At 46.0% G+C, this 25,101-nt stretch overlaps 1 protein-coding gene and 1 pseudogene across 3 annotated transcripts in view; both read right to left on the reverse strand.

The window, feature by feature from the left end:
- Window positions 1-15,429, reverse strand: part of LOC140391655 (lysosomal cholesterol signaling protein-like) — a 163,617-nt gene extending 148,188 nt beyond the window's left edge. For 2 of the 3 annotated variants that reach the window (XM_072476355.1, XM_072476375.1), the window contains exon 1: window positions 15,337-15,429. The gene's annotated coding sequence lies outside the window, so the exon portion shown is untranslated. The other variant, XM_072476365.1, reaches the window with a different exon arrangement.
- On the reverse strand, window positions 1,204-1,869 carry LOC140407790 (nuclear cap-binding protein subunit 2-like; annotated as a pseudogene).
- Window positions 15,430-25,101: the final 9,672 nt, after the last annotated feature.

Raw genomic sequence — 25,101 nt, forward strand, 5'->3', positions numbered from 1 at the left:
GACGCAAGAGACAGGTCAAGGGATGGTCTGATATAATACTCGGCAATTTTAACTGTGGGGTGAAGAGCTCTGTCCAAAAAAATATAGTTGATGCATGAGTAAGCATGGTGGATAGGAGAGAAGTAGAAAAGGTCCCTTGTGCTGGGTGGAGGAAATGCCAAGGGTCCGCACACCCCTTTTGAGTCATAACGGTGGAGAGAGCATTGGAAACGCCGGTGAGGGCGAGAGTCTTTGGACTTGAGCAATCCAGCTTTGGGTCTATAACACAGTTTAGATTCCCTCCGAAAATAAAATGGTGGATATCTAGATTGGCAAGGGAGGATAGAAGCGGAGGACTTCTGTTGATGATTTAAGTTCTCAGTGCATCCCTTGAAAAAAATCATGAGGTTTGACCTCAAACTCGCCATTCTTAGTCGTCAAATGCCATTGAAGTTTTGAGGGTTTTAAAACTTGCATTTGCCTGTACATCCCTGCATATAACACACATGGGCTTTGCCTTCTGATTTGCTTGGCGCAATTAACAAAGCCATACCTCAAGAGATGATCTTTATACTGCTTTGTTCCCGATTTCAGTTTCTTCTTTGTAGCTTGTTCACCAGAGGCCCTGGAAGTCAGTATACAGCGCTGCTTTATCCTGCCATGGACTCTCTCGAGCATCTCTCTCCAGCAGATTCAGTTGTGAGATCCTGGCCCCTTTGTGACTCTGGCCCTCTCTTCCTTATCACAAAACGATCCATCTTCAGTTCTTCACAGTCCTGTTGCCTTGCTTGCTTGCAGCTAGAAAATGGAGGAATCACGGACATACAGAGCGCATGAGGTCAGTGTATATGAGGGACCGTGTCATGCTCTCTGCTGCTGCGTCTGATGGGAAGAGTACATTGTTGCCACTTCTGATTGGAAGACTACATTGTTTGTATTTGAAACACGTTACCCGCCAGCATTCTCTTTTTCTTTCAGGTTTTTATTCTGTTTTTACTAAGAGTGACAAAAATTACAACTTTAGAAGGAACCAAAATTGGACACAATGATTTCACCTCAGAAACTGGGCGCTTCTTGCTTGAAACTGTTAAAAAGAGTTAATTTGGCCGATCAACGAATGAACAGCACAAAGCTATAGGCATTAACGTGTCAACTGTATTCTTCAATTCCAGGATTCTATGCAGATTCTAGCTTCATTATGTCAAATGTACAGTTAGTGAAAGTCTAGAATTTCTGTCTTGGTTCTGGGACTTTCAGCATCTGAACCAGTTTTCCAAATCCAGCATCATGAAATGAAAATCGCTTATTGTCACGAGTAGGCTTCAATGAAGTTACTGTGAAAAGTCCCTAGTCGCCACATTCCGGCACCTGTTTGGGGAGGCTGTTACGGGAATTGAACCGTGCTGCTGGCCTGCCTTGGTCTCCTTTCAAAGCCAGCGATTTAGCCCTGTGCTAAACAGCCCCTATCATAATCTATCCTTTATTCATCACGTACTTGACCACCAGATTTTCCTCGCCCAAACTGTCTGCGTTCTTTGAAGCCTGTATCCCAATCTGTTTGGATGGTTCGATCATCCAAGCATGTTCCAATAATAAATCTCATGCATTGTTCAGCATCACTATGTATGTAATAATCCACAAAACAGAATCCGCATGAAGTTTTCTTGGTTTGTCCAAATCCATGATGATTCGCTTAACATCACCACTTTTTGAGAAGAGTTCATAGTTCTGTTCCTCGGTAGTGTAAAATGACAGATTCCCAACATAGAGAGTGCAGTTATATCTCAGTAATTTGTCCTGCTCATATCGGCTTCCCCAAAAGTGCTGGTCTCGGTATTGGCTCTGCTCCATGTGAGATTCACTGTTGAAGGCTTTCAGCACCATAGACATGGTGCCGGAGAGGAGAGGAGAGCCGCGTCGCTCAACAACCGGAGCAAGGAAACCATCTGCACCTGTCCGGAATCGGTCCCTCACGGCCAGCATGCTCACCTTATAAGCCGGTCGCGACCATTGGACGCATCGCCCTCGATCAGGAACAACACGACTGATCGTTCCGTGACCCTCTTGACACCTGCCTATGGCCCAGCCGCGGGTCGTGACCCGTAGTTTGAAAAACCCTGGTCTTGCAGGATGGACGGAAAACCTTTCCATCTCAACAGTTGAAATCCAAGAAGAAAACGACACTGAAATTATTTGTGGAGCTTCAGTATGTGGATGACTTCGCTATCTCCACTCTCACAGAAGAGAATCTTCCAGCCATGCTTGACACCTTCATAGAAGTATACCAAAGAATCAGTCTCAGTCTCAACCTCAAGAAAACTCAAGTCCTTTACCAACTTGCCCCAGGGCAAGATCCAGTCTCCCCCTCCTTCAAGATCAAGGGAGAAACCCTACCAAATGTGGAACATTTCTCCTACCTGGGAAGCCACCTCTCATCTAAGGCCAACATCAATGAGGAGATCCAACATCATATCCAATCCATGAGTGCCTCCTTCGGATGTCTAATGACGAGAGTCTTTGATGAATCCAACAAGCTGATACCAAGGTCGTCGTGTACAAGACCTCATCCCCCAACTCTTCTACGCAGCTCAGAAGCTTACAGATGCCACCTCAAGGCCCTGGAGAGGTACCATCAACGCTGTCTGAGATGGATTCTCCGTATCAGCTGGGAGAACAGGCATACTAACATCAGTTCCTTGAAGGAGCCAAGAGCACCCGATTCGAGGCCCATCATCCAAAATCAACTTCACTAGGATGGCCACGTGCTTAGGATGTCAGAGTCCTGACTGCCAAAGCAAATCCTCTTCGACCAATTCAAGCAAGGCTCCCGAACGAAAGGAGGCCAAAGGAAGCATTTCAAAGATACCCTGAAGGCTTACTTCAAGAAATGCAACATAGATGTAAAAGCCTGGGAGACCCTTGCCCAGAAGACACTCACTTGGAGGAACCTCCTGATGAAGGGATAATTCTCTGAAGACATCCAATCACAACAGGAGGCCAGGGAAAGGAGCCTAGGAAAGGAATACCAACGATCTAGAGTCCAAGGACCGACCACACATCCCAGAAACACCGGTCAAGTGTGCAGTCGAAGATGCAGCTCTAGGACCGGGCTCATCAGCCATGCAAGGACCCACAGAACCCATGACCAGTAACATGGAGTGTCTTCGGTGGGCAAACATACTCATTAGGGAGTGATTGGCAAAGAAGATAACACACCATTGGAAAGTTGCTTCGTCTAATGTAGTAATCTAGTATGAACAAAAAAAAATCGAACATGCCCTTAATTTTGAACATATTAAATGGTCAATACAGGTATTCATACACACAAAACCCAAATCAATTCCACAAACATGTTCCAGTAAACACATCAAGAATTAGGTATGCGTCGCTGAAAGAATCTGCCTCGTCAGTCGTGTCAAGAAATGATCTTCTCTGTTAAATGCGATGCAGAGACGGGCAGGGTGAATCAGCTTGAAGATAATACCTTTCTTGTAAAGCGTGGACTTGATGTTGTTAAATGCTGCACGCCCCCGTGCCAGGACTGCACTCATTACTTGGTGGATCCTGATCGAATGGCCTTGATAAGTAACATTGTGGTGCTTCTTCATACACCGAAAAACAAGCTCTTTATCTTTGAAGTGATCGAACTGGACTACAATGGCCCAAGGGATATTGCCAGGGTGAGGTTTCGGCCAAAAGGTATGGTGGGCTTGGTTTAACTCCAGGGATTTAGGGAATGTATCTTCGCCCACCACCTTTTTGCATAATTCCAAGATAAACTGTGTTTGGGTTTGTCCTAGAGTCTCTTCTTGTAGGCCAACAGTGTATAAATTTTGTTGTCTTGATCGGTTTTCCAAGTCATTGACTTTGCCCCGCAACAACACGTTCTCCTTCATTGTCGAAGTCAGCCTTGACTCCAGTGTACGGATCCTGTCACTATGATCCAAAAGGGCCGCCTCGAAGTCGGCAAGGTGCTAGTGTGAGAGTTGACAGCTAAACGAATGGTGTCGAGGGAGGACCGAACATGACCCTGCGATTCTTCCAATGAATTTTTCAGCTCCAGAGCCTAACTTCGTTGGGAGTTGTCAAGTTCAGCAACCAACATTTTGCTCAGAATTTCGGTTGTTTGAAGCACGTGGGAGCCGGCTGCCATCTTAACTGCAGCCGACTTGACATTTATCATTTAATATTTTCTGCCTGTACATTTGGGGCATATTAAAAAAAATTGTTATCTGGGTGTTTAGCTTAGATTTGAGTGGCAGATACCGCGTTAAGAAGGAACTTATAAAAAGAATTGTCGGGAGAAACACCACCTGCACTTCCCCTGCATCGCGCAACCAGAAATCAAAAACCTCCTGTATATAGTTGCCTTTGCCTACTGTTTTCTTTTAATAAACATTTTATTGAGGTATTTTTGGTATAGTGACATGTAAACAATATACATGAAACCATAAACATAGCGCAAAAGCCATTTACCTCTCGTACAGGTTCCACGCTTATTGACCCCTACTCTAATCTAAACTACTCTCCCCCCCCACCCCCCCCCCCCCCCCCCCCGCGTCTGCTGACGATTAATTTCCCGCAAAGAAGTCGACGAACGGTTGCCACCTCCGGGCGAACCCTAACAGTGACCCTCTCAAGGCGAACTTGATTTTCTCCAAACAAAGAAAGCTAGCCATGTCCAATAGCCAGATCTCCGACTTCGGAGGATTTGAGGCCCTCTAAGCTAATAGTACCCGTCTCCGGGCTACCTGGGAACCAGAGGCCAGAATGTCTGCCTCTTTCTCCTCCTGGATTCCCGGGTCTTCCGACCCCCTGGAAATCGCCACCTCTGGCCCAGCGCACTCTTGTTTTTAACACCGTGGTCATGACGTCCGCAAACCCTGCCAAAATCCCCTAAGCTTTGGACATGTCCAAAACATGTGGACATGGTTCGCCGGTCCTCCCACAGATTTTGCGCACCTGTCCTCCACCCCAAAAATCTGCTCATCCGGGCCACTGTCATGTGAGCCCGGTGAACAACCTTAAATTGTATCAGGCTGAGTCTGGCACATGTTGCGGACGTGTTGACTCTACTCAATGCGTCTGCCCATAAACCATCCTCTATCTCACTTCAAGCTCCTCCTCCCACTTGCGCTTCAGCTCCTCGGTCTGCGTCTCCTCCGACCCCATAAGCTCCTTATAAATGTCCAAGATGCTCCCTTCTCCTAACCTCCCTCTGGAAACTACCCTGTCCTGAATCCCCCTTAGCGGTAGGAGCGGGAAGGTTGACACCTGTTTACGAAGGAAGTCCCGCACCTGCAGATACCTGAATTTGTTTCCCCTCGCCAACCCAAACTTTTCCTCCAACTCCCTCGTACTCGGAAAGCTCCCCTCTATGAACATATCCCCCATCCTTTCAATCCCCACTCTCCACCATAACCGGAACCCCCCGTCCATACTCCCTGGGGCAAACCGGTGATTATCACAGATTAGGGCCCAGACCGATGCTCCCACTGCTCCCACATGCCGTCTCCACTGGCCCCAAACTCTCAGGGCCGCCACCACCACTGGACTGGTGGAGTACGGTGCCGGCAGGAACAGCAGAGGCGCAGTTACCAACGCCCCCAGACTGGTGCCCTTACATGAAGCCACCTCCATACGCACCCATGCCGACCCCTCCCCCACCACCCACTTCCTGATCATGGCTATATTAGCCGCCCAGTAATAGTTGCTAAAATCTGGCAGCGCCAGCCCGCCCTCTCCCCGACTCCGCTCAAGCATTACCTTCCTTACTCGCGGGGCCTTGCCCGCCCAGACGAAGCCCGTGATCACTCTGTTGTCCCGCTTAAAAAAGGACCGCAGAATAAAGATGGGGAGACATTCAAATACAAATTGGAATCTCGGGAGGACCGTCATCTTCACCGTTTGCACCCTCCCAGCCAGAGACAACGGAAGCGCATCCCATCTCCGAAAATCGTCCTTCATTTGGTCCACAAGCCAGGCCAGATTCAATTTATGCAGCTGGTCCCATTCCCGCGCCACTTGGATGCCTAGGTACCTAAAGCTTCCCTTTACTAGCCTAAATGGCAGCTCTCCCAGTCGCCTCTCCTGTCCCCTCACCTGGACCACAAACATCTCTCTCTTTCCCATATTAAGCTTATACCCCGAAAACCGTCCAAATTCCCCTAGAGTCCTCATGATTTCTTCCATCCCCTCTATTGGGTCCAAAACGTACAGATGCAGGTCATCCGCATAGAGCGAAACCCTGTGCTCCACCCCCCTGGACCAGTCCTCTCCAGCCCCTCAAGGCTCTCAGAGCAATTGCCAACAGCTCTATAGCCAGCGCAAACAACAGCGGGGAGAGGGGGCATACCTGTCTCGTCCCTCGGTGCAGTCTAAAATAGTCCGATGTTGTCCTATTCGTCCGCACACTTGCCACAGGAGCCTGATACAGTAACCTGACCCAGTCAATAAAGCCCCGCCCGAATCCGAACCGTCGCATTATCTCCCACAGATAGTCCCATTCTACCCGATCAAAAGCCTTTTCTGCATCCATTGCGATCACTACCTCCACCTCCCTACCTTCCGGGGGCATCATGATCACATTTAACAGCCTTCTTACATTGGCCATCAACTGCCTGCCCTTAACAAACCCCATCTGGTCCTCCCCAATAACGTCCGGAACACAATCCTCGATCCTGGAGGACAAGATTTTGGCCAGCAACTTGGCACCTACATTCAACAGGGAGATTGGCCTGTAGGACCCACACAGCTCCGGGTTCTTGTCCCGCTTAAGAATCAGCGAAATCATGGCCTGTGACATCGTCTGGGGCAGCACCCCTCTTTTCCTTGCCTCACTGAGCATCCTCAACAACATCGGCCCCAATATCCCCGAGAACTTTTTATAAAACTCCACTGGGTACCCATCCGGACCCGGGGCCTTACCCGCCTGCATGGCCTTCAAGCCTTCTACTATCTCTTCCAGCTCAATTGGGGCCCCTAGCCCTTCTACACCCTCCCCGTCCACTGTTGGGAAATTCAGCCCCTCCAAGAAGTGCCTCATCCCCTCCGGTGCCCCGTAGGGGGTTCCGACCTGTACAGCCGGCTGTAGAAATCTCTAAACGCCTTATTCACTCCTACTGAATCACCAACCAGGTTCCCATCTCCGTCCTTTACTTTCCCGATCTCCTTAGCTGCCTTCCTCTTCCTAAGTTGCTGTGCAAGCATTCTGCTGGCCTTCTCTCCATGTTCATAGATTGCCCCCCTCGCCTTTCTCAGCTGCTCCACTGCCCTCCCTGTGGTCAGGAAGCTAAACTCCGCCTGTAACCTCTGCTGTTCCCTTAAAAGCCCTGCCTCTGGGTATGCCCACCTCCTATCAATCTGTAGTAACTCCTTGACCAGTTGGTCCGTCTCCGCCCTGTCCACTTTCTCCCTATGAGCCCGGCTGGAGATCAGCTCCCCTCTGACCACCACCTTCAGTGCTTCCCACACCACCGCTGCTGAAATTTCCCGTGTCATTGACCTGCAGGTAGCTCTGAATACATTTCCTCAGCCGCTCGCACATCCCTTCATCCACCAAAAATCCCACATCCGACCTCCAGTGCGGGCGCTGGTTACTGTCTTTACTAACCTGCAGGTCAACCCAGTGCGGAGCATGGTCTGAGATTGTGATCGCCGAATACCCCGTGTTCACCACCCCAGCCAGCAAGGCCCTGCTCAAAATAAAGAAATCAATCCGGGGATACACTTTATGCATGTGAGTAGAAGGAGAACTCCTTCACTCTCGGCTGCCCAAATCTGCATAGATCCACCCCCCCCAATCAGCTCCATGAACCCTCTTAGTTCCTTTGCCATTGCTGGCACCCTGCCCGTTTTTGAGCTTGACCGGTCCAAGCCAGGATCCATAACTGTGTTGAAGTCCCCTCCCATGACCAACCTGTGCGAGTCCACGTCCGGTATCTTCCCCAGCATCCTCTTTATAAACTCCACATCGTCCCAATTTGGCGCATACACATTTACTAATACCACCTGCACCCCCTCTAGCTTCCCACTGACCATAATGTACCAACCTCCCACATCCGAGACTATTCTACCCGCCTCAAACACCACCCGCTTATTGATCTGGATTGCGACCCCTCTAGTCTTTGAATCTAGTCCCGGGTGAAAGACCTGACTGACCCAGCCTTTCCTCAGTCTAACCTGGTCCATAACTCTAAGGTGCGTCTCCTGCAACATCACCACGTCCGCATTCAATACCCTAAGATGCGCGAACACATGTGCCCTTTTGACTGGCCCATTTAACCCTCGAACATTCAAGGTGATCAGCCTAGTTGGGGGGCTCATTGCCCTCCCCACTCTGCCGATCAGCCATCCCCTTTTTTAGACCCGCCTACAGCCTGTGCTTCGCACCTCCACCGGTCCATCCCCAGGCAGCCTCCGCCCCCAACATCCTCTCTATCCCTCAGCCCAAGTCCCACCCTCATCAGCAGAACATTCATCCCCCCCTAGTAACAACACCCTGTAACCCAACCCCTTTACTAAACCAAACATATGCACACCCCCCACAGCGCTTCCGAGAGCTAACTCGCCCAGCTAGCTTGGTGGCCCCCATTCCCGGCTCCAGATAGTCTCCCACCTATTGTTCCCTCCCCTCCCTCCCCCCCGCGCATACACCTATTGTTCCCTCCCCACCGCTCATACAAACAAACTCCAACATCAAACAATCCCCACACAATTGCCCAACAGAAAAACACCAAGATCAAAACAAGCACCCCTCCATTCCCCAACAGTGCAAATGAAAACTTTAACTCACTCAGCTCTACCGCTGGTTCCAAATCAATGCAAACGGCATCACAAACATCTTCCATGAAACGCAAAACAGGAAACTTTTTACAAAAACAGAGAAACAAAAAGAAAAAACAAAAACATGAACGTTGCAGCCAAGTTCAAAAGTTCTCAATCCATCACCAGCCCTTTCTTTTTCGCAAAGTCCAACGCGGCCTTTGCCTACTGTTAATAAACCCACTTTGTTGTTACTGGAAGTCTCCAATGTATTGTCTCGAGCCACGGCAATGGTCTTCCAACATTTTTCTCTCTTAGTCACCTTGGGATGTTTTCTAGATGCAACTGGAGTGCTGGATGTTATACAGCTGGGCAATTCCCTTCATTGGCTTCTATTTCTCCTTATCATCTCATGGGTGGCATGTATGACCCAAACCTTTTGTCCTACATGCAGACTGGGCATTTCTGCACCTGCACATTGGTCATGTGCCATCTTGATCCTCCCTTGTTTTTAAAGAAGTTTCTCCTCTTTTCTTGAGAATTTGGACAAAGGTGGCTTGGCATGGTCCTAACCTGCTTTCCACACATGATTTCCACTGGTAACGGTAAGCTCATGCCTAAAGATGCCACCCTCAATGTCTTGTTTTAATTCTCTACACTTCTTGATTAATGCCTTAATGACGAGAACCATTCGCTCGGCAAGACAGTTGGATCTGGGAGTGTGTGGCAAGGTTGTCACATGGTTTATCCCCCATTTGGTACCTTCAAGGTTTGCTTCAAGTATATTGTGCCAATTGTCTGATATAATCCCTTTGGATGTACCAAACTGAATGTCACGCTCATTGTGACTACCTCCTGGATGCACTCAAGGTGAGCTTCAATTGTATGATGATTAGGAAAAGTAATTAATGACTTGGAGAAAGTCATTGCCAGGGATAGTGAATAAATCTGTCGCAATATTGTGCTATGGGTGCGTTGGAACCGAGTGAAGGTGTAAGTTCCATAGTTTGTGTGCTAATTCCTTAATATGATTTTTGGACCCTTAGTTCAGGTTAGCTACAGACCACATTGTGAAACCTGTAATAATATTCCTGTACCCAATGTTTTAAGTTACCTGTACCCAATGTTTTAAGTTAATCGCAATAAGTACAAAAATGTGATACTTCACATGGGAGTTGTTATGCAATTAGTTCACTCTGGAACTGGTTCACGATCCTCTGGTTGACTACAGTGCTGTCTCTTGTGTTCTGTTGACCACAGTCCAGTTTCACATCTTGGTGCATGCCGAGAAGCTCAACAAGCTCTTCTCTTATGCCCCTTTCAGCCTCGACCTTGTGCCATATTAGGTAAAACTCCGTCCTATCCATTTCATTGATTAAAAATTACTTAATTAGCCATCCATTACTGCCCAAAGTTCATACTTGTCTGACTTTTCTTGCTTTCTATGACTCGTGGTTTCGCACCTAACTTATCTGACCTATTTATTTCTGCCATTGCTGTTAAACATATACCAATTTTTTAAAAATTGCTTCTCAACATTTAGCCAAGCAACGATGCTGAAAACAGCATTTTAGTACAACTCCTCTGATGTTTACTCCACATATAGTCCCAAGATTAGGTGATTTCTACCCACACTTGGTTAAAGTTTAGCAAATGTCTGCTGTGCAGTGTCACAGCCTCGGAACATTTCTTTTCCTGCATAACTGTGTTCATGCAAGATGGCCTAAAAACAACCTGTTAACAGTCATGCTTTGTTACTGAAAGAGTATTACAAAGATATTCATAAGAACAAACATGAAAATACACTAAGCCATACAAGGGTGTGGTGGTTCTTTATGTTGGTATAGTTTGTGACTCTGGCATGCTTCATACATCCTCACTACCTTTTCAATATCCTTGTTGCTTCCAGGCCAATACATAGTTTCCTTGCCAGGCACCTTGGCCACTTGTTTTGTGCTGAGCTGCACCATTCCTGTTGCATTATTGGTTAAAATGAAAAACCATAATAAAACACTTTTTAAAAATTGTGGCACATTTACGATGTGGGAAGCCTGTTCACTTTCTAATTGAAGATTTCTCCACTCCAAATCCTCACCTTGGTCTGCCTTGCCGCTAACCTTGTGAATCGTGTTGCACTTGCATCTGCGACGCACTCCCTGTTGTTGCAGCTAGTATAATAATAATCGCTTGTCACAAGTAGGCTTCAATTAAGTTACTGTGAAAAGCCCCTAGTCGCCACATTCCGGCACCTGTTCGGGGAGGTTGGTACGGGAATTGAAACCGCGCTGCTGGCATTGTTCTGCTTTGCAAGCCAGCTATTTAGCCCACTGTGCTAAACCAGCCCTAGTACCTTTTGTTTGGTTGTCTCTTCTTGTAATCTCTGGTCCAGATCTAGCTCTCCTGCATTGGCAAGCCCAGCACCCTCTTAGCCTGCACGCATTGCAAAGGTTTTGAAATCCAGGGCAGCTTTGCGATGGTTGCAAGAGATCAGACTTCCCACACAGTTTGCTTTCTTACTGCATCTTGGCTCCTGTATCAATACTGGTAGCCACACCCAATGCTTGCAGGTGTTGTCATCCAGCCACAATGACTTGGAGGATCCAGTGTAGCAGAGTTACCCGGCCACAAGCAAGAAGTAGTCAATTGAGCTTATTAAATGTTTGTCAACAGATCAACTGGGATTTTTCAGTCAGCTTCCAGTGCTCCGCAGGGAGCAGGAGGCAGTACAGCTGCCTGAAGGCAGCCTCCCAGTGCCAGACTGGTGGTGCGGAGATAGAGAGAAAAAGAGATAGAGAGAAATAGAGAGAGAGCGAGAGAAACAGAGAGATGGCCGTGGCATCTAGTGCTCCTGGCAGACTTAGAAGACCACCTTGCCTGTCTGGGTTCAGCAGCAGCTGCTGGCCGTCATCGGAGGGTTAACCCCACGTCACAGTGGTGGCACAGCACGGCTTTTTTAATTTTACATTTAGAAAGTTTGAGAGAGGATGCCTCTAACTGTGGCTATCCTCTCACTTACCCTCAATGGCATCATGCTACTGCTTTCCAACTGGAGCGCCTCCAACTGGTCCTCCAGCTCCGACAATCCACCCTCCATCCTAATTGGATGGCGCCCCTCCCCCCTCCCTCTGACCACTAATTGGTTAAATGAATCAAAGTCACAGATGAGTGACTGTTCCTCACCGTGCTGGCTTTTGACCCTCATTTGAGCGTGATGCCAACGTCGTGAAGCGCACAGGAAAATACTGCTCCTGGATTTCTGTTGCTCATCGAGTTTTCAACTCATCCATATTAGATAAATGAGTTATGCTTAAATGATACTAAAAAGTAGCAGTTGTCACATTGCGACCGGTATTGTTGAACCCATCATGACTTTTGCACAGCAATTAATAAGAAAAGGTCAGTTTATCAAGAGAGCTGAGTAAACAAGCTTAACTATAAACAGAACTGTCACAAGACTGAGTTGTGGCACAGAACACAGTACGACCACAACACTAAAACAAACTTGGCTTAAAACAGTTGAATATGGACTCTTGGTCCCGTTTTATTGCACTAACTCCTGAGCCTTAAAGGCTCTCACTTCCAGTATCCTTGCTGTCGTACAATCTGAGAAAGACTAGCTGCTGATCTAAAGTGGTGTTTCTCTTCACTTTCAAAGATTTTTACCATTCCCTCACCCTCAAAAGCTACGGATGCAGGCTATTCAAATTTCACTTTGCCCACTACCTGATATCCTGCCTCCAGGCTGGCAATACAATACAAATACAAAATTAAGTGCACACTTCTAAAGGGGTGCAGGAGCAGAGGAACCGAAGTATATATGTGTATAGGTCATTGAAGGTGTCAGGTCAGGTTGGTTAATTAAGAATACAGTATCCTAGGCATTATGAATGGTAGCTTAAAATACAAGAGTAAGGAGGTTATTCTGAACTTGTGTAAGATATTTGTTCAGCCTAAGCATCCGGTTCAGGCTGCTGCACTTTAGGAAAGACGTAAAGGCATTGGAGGGAGTACAGAAAAGATTTGCGAGAATGGTTCCAGGAATGAGGAACTTCAGTTATGAAGATAGATTTCGGAATTATAGAATCCCGACAGTGCAGAAGGAGGCCTTCTTGTCCATCGAGTCTGCACCAACCCTCTGAAAGAGCACTGTACCCAGGCCCATCCCCCTGAAATCTCATAACCCTAACTAACCTTTGCACACTAAAGGATAATTTAAGCATGGTCAATCAACCTAATCTGCATCTTTGACATTGGGACATGGAGGAGAAGGTCGAGAGGATATTTGATATAGAGATATTCAATATCATGGAGGAGCTGGACAGAGTGGGTTGCGAAGGTCAACCGGCGTGGGTCGCAAAGGTTCGCCGGTTGGTAAAAGTGGATCCCAGGAAAAAAAGTTTGAAAAACACTGCACTAGACAGTCCAGGTCATAGGGGTGTGATGTCTGCTCAAGTGTGACTAGGGGCATTAAAACCAAACAAATATTTCTTGTAATTACCCAAATGGTCCTTGGGTGTGTACCCAATCCAGTACTCACACAACTACAGTTCTAGCACATGCTATTAGAAGCATGAATCTCAATTGATTTCCTCCTCCTTTACCAAGGGACACAGAGGCCAATTGTCATATTCACATTTGTGTCATCTGATTAACAAATTCACTACATACTGAGATTGAACCTGGTGATATCTTGGTGTACCCCAGTGTTTCAGTTATTTCATCTGAGCCAGATGAGCCAAGGTTTTAACAGTGTCATTTGAACCCTGTGCTATGTTCTTGACATAAAAGCATGTCTCTAAATATAGATTTCATATAAATACTGTGCAAGAAACAGTCTTGTTAAGGTCACAAAAGGCAATACATACATGCATACCAAATAACTCATAGATCAGTTTACCTCAAATTTTGTCTTAATTCAATGCAGTTTTCATGTTACATCATACAGATAAGCAGTAAAATGAAATAAACAGATTTATTATACGTAGTGCAACATCAATAGAAAATACAGCCCCGTCTACATCACTGGCTCCGAAGTGGAGATGGTTGATAGCTCGAAGTTCCTGGAGGACACAATCACCAACAGTCTGACCCAGTCCACTCACGTTGATACAACAGTCAAGAACACCCAACAACATCTCTCCTTCCTACGGAAGCTAAAGAAATTTGGCATGTCTGCATCGACTCTCACAAACGTCTACAGATGTGCAATAGAGAGCATCCTATCCAGCTGCATCACAGCCTGGTATGGCAACTGCTTGGCCCAAGATTGCATGTAACTGCAGTGTGTGGTGAATTCAGCCCAACACATTTCACAAGCTTGCCACCCTCCCATTGATTCTGTCTACATCTCCTGCAGCCTCAGGAAGGCAGACATCATTGTCAGAGACCCCTCCCACCCAGGCTTTGCCCTCTTCCAGATCATTCCATCAGGCAGAAGAAACAGAAGTCCGAAGACCCGCACATCCAAACATAGGAACAGCTTCTTCCCCACAGCTACTAGACTCCTCAATGCCTCTCCCTTGGACTGATCTGATCCCTGTAAGAACACTATTCACAACGCCCTGTGCTGCTCTTGCTCATGTATTTGCTTTATTTGGTCCTTGTTCCTCACTGTAACCAATCACTACTTGTCGATGTACTAGCTGTCAATGTACTCTGTCGATTATTCTTTTTGTCTACTATGTGCTTACTGTGTACGTTCCCTTGGCTGCAGAAAAATACTTTTCATTGTACTTCGGTACATGTGACAATAAATTAATCAATCAGCGGGGTAAATCTAAGATTTAATTAGTCACCACCTTAAGAGTTTTCATGCTAGTAAAGAAAGTGGCCCATCCAGCTCTTGAGAATTTCACAAATTTTGTTTTGATAATCAGCACTGTACATTTTGAGGTTTGTATATAGTTCCACTTTGCCTCAGCAAACATTAGTGTTTCACATTCATACTGCTGTAAAAACCAAGTACCAGTATCAAAAACACTATAGCATAATTGCAGCTGGAAAACACTCCAAGTAAATTAACAAATATTACATTATTCAATCTAGCAATTACGTTACACAGGCAGACAACTTAAGGGAAGAATCATTCTGGGTGATTGACGAACTATGGTTAACAGGCAAGTCATGCTACTTTTATTTTTATGCAGCTTTTCTTTGCACTCTCTGTTCCTGATCAATTCCTCTCAGCTTTTAATGAGGTTATTTTAGAGGAGGTTAACTTATCACCTCAAGAGGTGGCACTGACCCCGATTTTTGATTTTACTGGGGAATTGAGAGGTCATGAGATGGCACAAAATCCCTTATCTGAGATGACACTTGCAACATTTCCCCGTTCAAACGTGACGGGAGGCTTACCGGCTCCACCCAGTTATATTTCAGCTCTGTCGCCGCTGAATAATCCAAGCCAGCCACAGCGTATTGCACCATGAGCTGGAGGTGTAATGTTTGGTTAAATATTTCTGCTGATCGTCACTGTCGCAAAACCTGGACATGAAGTCGATGTGCTGGGTTGAGACGATCAATCGGCGCTTTCACACAAAGGCAGCGCCTACAAACTGTGTTTCTTTCCCGTAGAATGTATTAAAAGACTGTTACCATGCACATTGCCGAGGGACCTTTCTTGTCTTTTTCCTGCGAGCTTGTCCTCCGCTGTCGAACCGCACTTCCCGCTCCGCCTCTCTGTTTAAGTTCAGCTCCAACTATGCTGAGTGATTGCGCGCCGGCCCTGAGTGGCAGCGGGTCGGAGCCAACCACAGGATCTCTCCCGCCCTCCACCCACACACACACTCTCTCTCTCTCTCTGCCTCACTCAGACTAAACAGCTTTACAGCAGGCGGTGATGCTACTCACTGTTCAAAAGGCGAGTAGTGTGGGGTTTGCTGGGCCATGAGGACACAGATTGGGGTGCAATACAATTGTGCTCTTGCTGATGGCCCACACCGTATGATGGGTTTTGAGCTGCTAGATTTATTCCAAATCCAATCACAATACAATGGAGGGTCTCCTCAGAGTGAAAATGGGATTTCATTGGGGTCTTACAGCACGGAAAGAGGCCTTCCGACCCATCGTGTTTGTGCCAGCCATCAAGCACCTATCTGTTCTAATCCCATTTTCCAGCACTTGGTTGGTAGCCTTGTATGCTACGTGGGATGCTCGTTCCTACCAATACATTCATGGACAGAATCATCTGCAACAGGCTGAAATGAGTACCCAATACATTTGGTGAATACACTAGTCTTTAAAATGAAACATTTTAAATTAACTCTTTTTCCAAATATTTTCTAATGAAAATAGTTAAATGCTATAATATAAGGGGCAAACCTGATTTGAAATGTACCAAAAATATTTCGTCAGTGGCATTGATTAAAGCTTAAAGCCTGTATTCACATTTTGATCGGCGATCAGAAATTAAAAGGTTATACATTGTTACGTAATAAGATCTGGACGGAAATAGGAGCTATGTAAAAAGTTAATGCATAAGTAACAAATTATATATTAAAAAGTATATCCATCTCAAGGCTAATTAATGGGAAATGCTTTTTCCCATTGGTATCAATAGTCACCACCAGGACACTTGGGGATTTGCAATAGTGGCTGGCTTCCCTCAGGTCTGGGGTATTATACCACATATGTTATACCGGGGCTCCAGAGTACCAATGAGCCATCTACATAAATAGGATACATTTCCATACAATTCCTGAACACCATGGCCAGGATTCTCCCTTTTGTGGACTAAAACCGGAAAACGGGCGAGAATCACTCCGGACTTTTTCCTCGAAAGTCCAGGGTGATTCTCCATTTTCCAGGGGGCTAGCAGAGCCCCGGCGTGCGTCCCGCAGCTCTGGCTGCCGGCGGGGCCCTGCTGTCCAGGCCGCGCGGCCGCCGCCGACATGGCGGAGGCACACAGTGGGCCTGCACAGAGTAAGGTAGGTCCGCCACATATTGCAATGGCCCACTGATCGGTGGCCCCCGCTTGTGGGCCTGGCCACCGCTGAGGCCCCCCCCCCCCCCGGAGTCAAGTACCCCCCGCCCCCCACTAGGAATCCGAGCTCCCGCTGGGTGGTACCAGATGTAAACCACACCGGCAGGAGTTCGGCCTGTCGACCATGGAGAATCGCCATTGGGACCTGTGCCAACAGCCCCCAACTGGCGCCGCGTCGACCGCGCGCGTGCATGCGACTGGTGGGTCCGCGGAAGTGCCGTCGCGCCGGTTTTCCGGCGTGACCAGCTATTCTCCGCCCCCGCGCCAGGCGTGATTCCGGCGCGGAGGGTCGGAGAATATTGTCTTTGTTCACAAACAGAATAATGCAGATATTGAGACAGTATCCCGACAGCTGTGAATGCTTTCACAGGGAAAAATTAGCCATCACCTTAATATTTGACCTTTCCAAGAATGTGGCAAGTGGCTGCTGGTATACGAGAGATAATTCCTGTACACATATGGCTTGTGATCCTTCACACCTAAGCAACAGGCATGATCAAAGACAATGGACTACCAGAGTCACAATTGCGAACACCGTAAAGCATGTCAAACAAAGATTCAGGTTCCTTGTATGGTCAGGGTGTTCCCCATAAAAGTCTCCTGTATCATACTTACATATTGCATCCTACAGAGCCTTGTCATACATTTTGACAATGCACAGCAGCAACAGAACTCATCGGACATGGAACAGGAAGCAGCAAAAAAGGAAAGGTCAACACCTGATAGTAGTAAGAAGTCTTACAACACCAGGTTAAAGTTCAACAGGTTTGTTTCGAATCACTAGCTTTCGGAGCACTGCTCCGTCCTCAGGTGAATCAGGTAAAGCTTTGACAAAGAGTCATTGGACTCGAAACGTTAGCTCTTTTCTCGCCCTATAGATGCTGTCAGACAACAACAAAGAACAAAGAACAAAGAAATGTACAGCACAAGAACAGGCCCTTCAGCCCTCCAAGCCCGTGCCGACCATGCTGCCCGACTAAACTACAATCTTCTACACTTCCTGGGTCCGTATCCTTCTATTCCCATCCTATTCATATATTTGTCAAGATGCCCCTTAAATGTCCTTATCGTCCCTGCTTCCACTACCTCCTCCGGTAGCGAGTTCCAGGCACCCACTACCCTCTGCGTAAAAAACTTGCCTCGTACATCTACTCTAAACCTTGCCCCTCTCACCTTAAACCTATGCCCCCTAGTAATTGACCCCTCTACCCTGGGGAAAAGCCTCTGACTATCCACTCTGTCTATGCCCCTCATAATTTTGTATACCTCTATCAGGTCTCCCCTCAACCTCCTTCGTTCCAGTGAGAACAAACCGAGTTTATTCAATCGCTCCTCATAGCTAATGCCCTCCATACCAGGCAACATTCTGGTAAATCTCTTCTGCACCCTCTCTAAAGCCTCCACATCCTTCTGGTAGTGTGGCGACCAGAATTGAACACTATACTCCAAGTGTGGCCTAACTAAGGTTCTATACAGCTGCAACATGACTTGCCAATTCTTATACTCAATGCCCCGGCCAATGAAGGCAAGCATGCCGTATGCCTTCTTGACTACCTTCTCCACCTGTGTTGCTCCTTTCAATGACCTGTGGACCTGTACTCCTAGATCTCTTTGACTTTCAATACTCTTGAGGGTTCTACCATTCACTGTATATTCCCTACCTGCATTAGACCTTCCAAAATGCATTACCTCACATTTGTCCGGATTAAACTCCATCTGCCATCTCTCCGCCCAAGCCTCCAGACAATCTAAATCCTGCTGTATCCTCCGACAGTCCTCATCGCTATCCACAATTCCACCAACCTTTGTGTCGTCTGCAAACTTACTAATCAGACCAGTTACATTTTCCTCCAAATCATTTATATATACTACAAAGAGCAAAGGTCCCAGCACTGATCCCTGTGGAACACCACTGGTCACAGCCCTCCAATTAGAAAAGACTTGCTGAGATTTTCCAGCACTTTCTCTTTTCTTCAAATAGAATGTCAGTTTGGACCACTACTCTTATTTCCCAGTTTTTACTGTTTTTTCCCCATTAGCTTCCCTGCCTCATCCCCAAGTACCAGTCTGTATCATGTTCTCATGTTTTGCTTTCAGACAGTGCTGACCCTTGTTCTGCTATTAACATATTCTGCTAACTATTAACACCTGTCTTTAACACTACTCCCATTGTCTTGTGTCCATGATATCTTTTGTCATTTTATCTCCCTATCTTTGACCTATTTTGTTCCATCTGCTCCAGTCCCCCTTGTCAATAGCATAAAACTCATCATATTTCTACTCCTCTGTAGTTCTGAAGAATCATACCAGCTGTAAACATTAACTCTGTTTTTCTTTCCACAGATGTGCCAGAGCTTTTCCAGTATTTTTTGTATTTATTGCAGTTATCTAACATACTCCTTGCTTATGTGGAGATATGGGGAATTCAGCCGAAGATATTGAAGCAAGGTTAAGTAATCTCAGCCAAAAGCACCAGTCTGGAAGTGCAAATGAGGAGTTCATGTTTTTTTGCCTCATTCTGACAGAGTAAAAATCATGTGAAACATTACACTGTAACTATGGCATATATTCAGCCAGAGACAGGAACATATGATCATTATGTAACACCAAGTCTTAGCAACAACTCCCATGTACCCACTTAGTAATGGATAGTTCAGGTATAGTCAGTTGCAAGGGAGATAAAAAAATTGAATACGATGAAATATAATCCATCCAAATTGTATAACAAGTAAATTGTGTTGAGATCAATGTGCCTGCTTTAAGTGGTGGAGCTGTAATGCTTGTAATGTACATGTAATATTTTTTAAATGGCACACAGCATATGCCACTCAAAATTGGCATAATATTGCAAGTTAAATGTCAGGGATGTACAAAATATGTCACTATGTTCATGTGATACTGAGGTAACCAATACTGAGGCGGCACAGTGGTTAGCACTGCTGCTCATAGCTCCAGTGACCCAGGTTCAATTCCTGCCACTGGTGACTGTCTGTGTGGAGCTTGCACTTTCTCTCCGTGTCTGCCTGGGTTTCCTCCGGGTGGTCCGGGTTCCTCCCACAGTCCAAAGATGTGCAGGTTAGGTGGATTGACTATGCTAAATTGCCCCTATGTGTCCAAAACGTTAAGTGGGGTCCCTGGGTTACAGGGATAGGGTGGAATCATGGGCTTAAGTAGGGTGCTCTTTCTAAGGGCCGGTGTACACCTGATGGGCTGAATGGCCTCCTTCTGTCCTGTAAAATCTATGATTCTATGGAAAAAGTATGGAAGGGAGCTTCTGAGATCTCAATACAATAAATTACCAAGTGAATAAGTCAATGGTACTGGGTATTCTGCCAATGATGTTGACATAAAGACAGAGAGGTTAATGCTTTAGATGGCACTTTACTTGAGTAAATGAAGCACATGAAATTGGAAGACCAAACGTACCCAGTTTATATTCACGGTCCAGGATTTCTTCAAATTCAATGTCTGTACAAATGAGTACTGCGCACACCAGCCTGGTTCTAATGGAGGGTAATTCCCTGGGTGAGTAAAACTGCAGAATCAAGGCAGCCAGAAAGATTTGATTGAAAATTCTGGTACAAGTAAAACATCCCAAATAGTTCCATCAAGAACAGTAAGAGCATAGAACTAGTGAGATTCTGTGAAATAGGTTAAAAGAGGGAAAAAAACTTGAGAATTAAAAGAATGGATTAGGTGATTAGAGTAAACTATTCCAAGATTTTATATTTGTGAGAGTCTATAAATAAGGGTTGATTGATGAGTTGCATTGCAGTGTTCTGCATTAGACACAACTTGTTAATGGAAGCTTAATAGAACAGCGCAGAATATACGCTACGTAAAGTGAGAACACAAGACAGGCAAGCCTTGCTGTTTTCTTCTCTCTCTCCATTGTCTTTAACTCAATTTACTTCTCTTTCTTTACATTTCTTTTTTCCTTTCTTCAGGAAGTGTGATGAAATACTCTCCATTTGCCTGCATGAGTGCAGCTCCAACAGCACTCAAGAAGCTCAATACCATCTGGGACAAAGCAGCCCATTTGATTGACACTATCCACCGCCTTAAACACTCAATCCCTTCACCACTGACACACAGTAGCAGCCATGTGTACCATCTACAAGATGCTCTGCAGTAACTCACCAAGGCTCCTTTGGCAGTATCGCCCAAACCCATGACCTCTGCCACCAAGAAGGATATGGACAGCAGTCACTGTGGAACAACTGTAAGTTCCCCTCCAAGCCATACACCTTCCTCCCTAGAAACTATATCGTCGTGAGTGAGTTCCCAGTGAGTTCTCCCAGTGAGCCAGAGAGAAGACAGCCAGGAGTGAGACAGCAAAGAGTGAGTTTGGGAATTTGAATCGAGGTGGGAATTGAATTGAATTGAATTGAATCAGTAAGGCAGCTCCTTTTAAATTTCTGGAGTTTAAATTAATTTAAATTAAGCTAGTATTGTGCAGTGTAGGTTAACAAGGGCTGTCCCACCCACTCACATAACTGGTTGGCAGTTAAGTGTCAGTCACTTTAATCTACTTTGATCTGAAAGCAGGTGGGGGAGGGGAGTCAATTCAGGACAGTTTAAAAAGAGCCACTTGTAAACTCACTCCCAGTGAGTTCTCCCAGTGAGCCAGAGAGAAGACAGCCAGGAGTGAGACAGCAAAGAGTGAGTTTGGGAATTTGAATCGAGGTGGGAATTCAAAGCTGGGTTGGGAGGAAGTGCTTTTTATCCCTGGTAAGTAGTGTTTCTGTTTTTCTGTTTCTTTTCATTGGTATATTTATTTATTTTTTTCTTTGTTGTTTATTTATTTATTTAAATTTTTTTGGGTGGAAATTGAAATTGTTGAAGTTAACCGAAGGTTTAAGACATGGCAGGAGATCTCAGACCCATGTCATGCTCCTCGTGTGCGATGTGGGAGCTTAGGGACACGTCCACTGTCCCTGGCTCCTTCACGTGCAAGAAGTGTGTCCAGTTGCAGCTCCTGTTAGACCGCTTGACGGCTCTGGAGCTGCGGATGGACTCACTTTGGAGCATCCGCGATGCTGAGGACGTTGTGGATAGCACGTTTAGTGAGTTGGTCACACCGCAGGTGAAAGGTACTGAGGGAGATAGTAAATGGGTGACCAAAAGACAGAGCAAGAGTAGGAAGGCAGTGCAGGTGTCCTCTGCGGTCATCTCCCTGCAAAACAGATATACCGCTTTGGATACTGTTGAGGGAGATGGCTCACCAGGGGAAGGCAGCAGCAGCCAGGTTCATGGCACCGTGGCTGGCTCTGCTGCGCAGCTGGGCAGGAAGAAAAATGGCAGGGCTATAGTGATAGGGGACTCAATTGTAAGGGGAGCAGACAGGCAGTTCTGCGGACGCAATCGAGACTCCAGGATGGTATGTTGCCTCCCTGGTGCAAGGGTCAAGGATGTCTCAGAGCGGCTGCAGGACATTCTGTGGGGGGAAGGTGAACAGCCAGCTGTCGTGGTGCACATAGGCACCAACGATATAGGTAAAAAACAGGACGAGGTCCTACAAGCTGAATTTGGGGAGCTAGGAGTTAAACTAAAAAGTAGGACCTCAAAGGTAGTAATCTCAGGATTGCTACCAGTGCCACGAGCTAGTCAGAGTAGGAATGTCAGGATAGAGAGGATGAATACGTGGCTCGAGAGATGGTGCAAGAGGGAGGGATTCAAATTCCTGGGACAGTGGAACCGGTTCTGGGGGAGGTGGGACCAGTACAAACCGGACGGTTTGCACCTGGGCAGGACTGGAACCGATGTCCTAGGGGGGGGTGTTTGCTAGAGCTGTTGGGGAGAGTTTAAACTAATGTGGCAGGGGGATGGGAACCGATGCAGGAAGTTGGAAGGTAGTAAAACAGGGACAGAAATAAAAGGCAGTAAGGAGGAAAGTGTAAGGCAGAGAAGCCACAGTCAAAAATCAAAAAGGGCGACAGTACAAGGTACATTGACTGAGGGGAGCTCAGTGAATAGGACCAGGAATACTAAAAGAAATAAAAATGGAAGTGAAAACATTAATGGTAAGCGACGCGGCAGGTTGCTACAGGAAGATATGGGTTTGACGACAAGGAAAATTAGGAGAAAGGTTAAGAGGAAATATAACTTAGGAGAGGTTACTGAGCGAGGTGTTAAGATTCAGAACAGAGGTAAAAAAGCCAACATAAGTGTACTTTACCTGAATGCTCGTAGTATTCGGAATAAGGTAAATGAGTTGATGGCGCAAATCATCGTGAATGACTATGATTTAGTGGCCATTACTGAAACATGGTTAAAGGATGGTCACGACTGGGAGTTAAATATCCGAGGGTATCAAACTTTTCGGAAGGACAGAGTGGATGGTAAGGGAGGTGGTGTAGCTCTGTTATTTAAGGATGACATCCGGGCAACAGTAAGGGATGACATCGGTGCTATGGAGGATAAGGTTGAATCCATTTGGGTGGAAATCAGGAATAGTAAGGCGAAAAAGTCACTGATAGGAGTGATCTATAGGCCACCAAATAGTAACATTATGGTGGGGCAGGCAATAAACAAAGAAATAACAGATGCATGTAGAAATGGTACAGCAGTTATCATGGGGGATTTTAATCTACATGTTGATTGGTTTAACCAGGTCGGTCAAGTTAGCCTTGAGGAGGAGTTTACAGAATGTATCCGCGATAGTTTCCTAGAACAGTATGTAATGGAACCTACGAGGGAACAAGCGGTCCTAGATCTGGTCCTGTGTAATGAGACAGGATTGATTCAGGATCTCATAGTTAGGGATCCTCTCGGAAGGAGCGATCACAATATGGTGGAATTTAAAATACAGATGGAGGGTGAGAAGGTAAAATCAAGCACTAGTGTTTTGTGCTTAAAGGAGATTACAATGGGATGAGAGAAGAACTAGCTAAGGTAGACTGGGAGCAAAGACTTTATAGTGAAACAGTTGAGGAACAGTGGAGAACCTTCCAAGTGATTTTTCACATTGCTCAGGAAAGGTTTATACCAACAAAAAGGAAGGACGGTAAAAAGAGGGAAAATCGACCGTAGATATCTAAGGAAATAAGGGAGAGTATCAAATTGAAGGAAAAAACATACAAAGTAGCAAAGATTAGTGGGGGGCTAGAGGACTGGGAAATCTATAGGGGGCAACAGAAAGCTACTAAAAAAGCTATAAAGAGGAGTAAGATAGATTATGAAAGTAAACTTGCTCAGAATATAAAAACAGATAGTAAAAGTTTCTACAAATACATAAAACAAAAAAGAGTGGCTAAGGTAAATATTGGTCCTTTAGAGGATGAGAATGGAGATTTAATAATGGGAGATGAGGAAATGGCTGAGGAACAAAACAGGTTTTTTGGGTCGGTCTTCACAGTGGAAGACACAAATAACATGCCAGTGACTGATGGAAATGAGGCTATGACAGGTGAGGACCTTGAGAGGATTGTTATCACCAAGGAGGTAGTGATGGGCAAGCTAATGGGGCTAAAGGTAGACAAGTCTCCTGGACCTGATGGAATGCATCCCAGAGTGCTAAAAGATATGGCTAGGGAAATTGCAAATGCACTAGTGATAATTTACCAAAATTCACTAGACTCTGGGGTGGTCCCGGCGGATTGGAAATTAGCAAACGTGACACCACTGTTTAAAAAAGGAGGTCGGCAGAAAGCGGGTAATTATAGGCCAGTGAGCTTAACTTCGGTAGTATGGAAGATGCTGGAATCTATCATCAAGGAAGAAATAGCGAGGCATCTGGATGGAAATTGTCCCATTGGACAGACGCAGCATGGGTTCATAAAGGGCAGGTCGTGCCTAACTAATTTAGTGGAATATTTTGAGGACATTAACAGTGCGGTAGATAACGGGGAGCCAATGGATGTGGTATTTCTGGATTTCCAGAAAGCCTTTGACAAGGTGCCACACAAAAGGTTGTTGCATAAGATAAAGATGCATGGCATTAAGGGGAAAGTAGTAGCATGGATAGAGGATTGGTTAATTAATAGAAAGCAAAAAGTGGGGATTAATGGGTGTTTCTCTGGTTGGCAATCAGTAGCTAGTGGTGTCCCTCAGGGATCAGTGTTGGGCCCACAACTGATCACAATTTACATAGATGATTTGGAGTTGGGGACCAAGGGCAAAGTGTCCAAGTTTGCAGACGACACTAAGATAAGTGGTAAAGCAAAAAGTGCAGAGGATACTGGAAGTCTGCAGAGGGATTTGGATAGGCTAAGTGAATGGGCTAGGGTCTGGCAGATGGAATACAATGTTGACAAATGTGAGGTTATCCATTTTGGTAGGAATAACAGCAAAAGGGATTATTATTTAAATGATAAAATATTAAAACATGCTGCTATGCAGAGAGACCTGGGTGTGCTAGTGCATGAGTCGCAAAAAGT

Source organism: Scyliorhinus torazame, chromosome 2 (genome assembly GCF_047496885.1).
Source record: "Scyliorhinus torazame isolate Kashiwa2021f chromosome 2, sScyTor2.1, whole genome shotgun sequence".
NCBI classification, from domain to species: domain Eukaryota; kingdom Metazoa; phylum Chordata; class Chondrichthyes; order Carcharhiniformes; family Scyliorhinidae; genus Scyliorhinus; species Scyliorhinus torazame.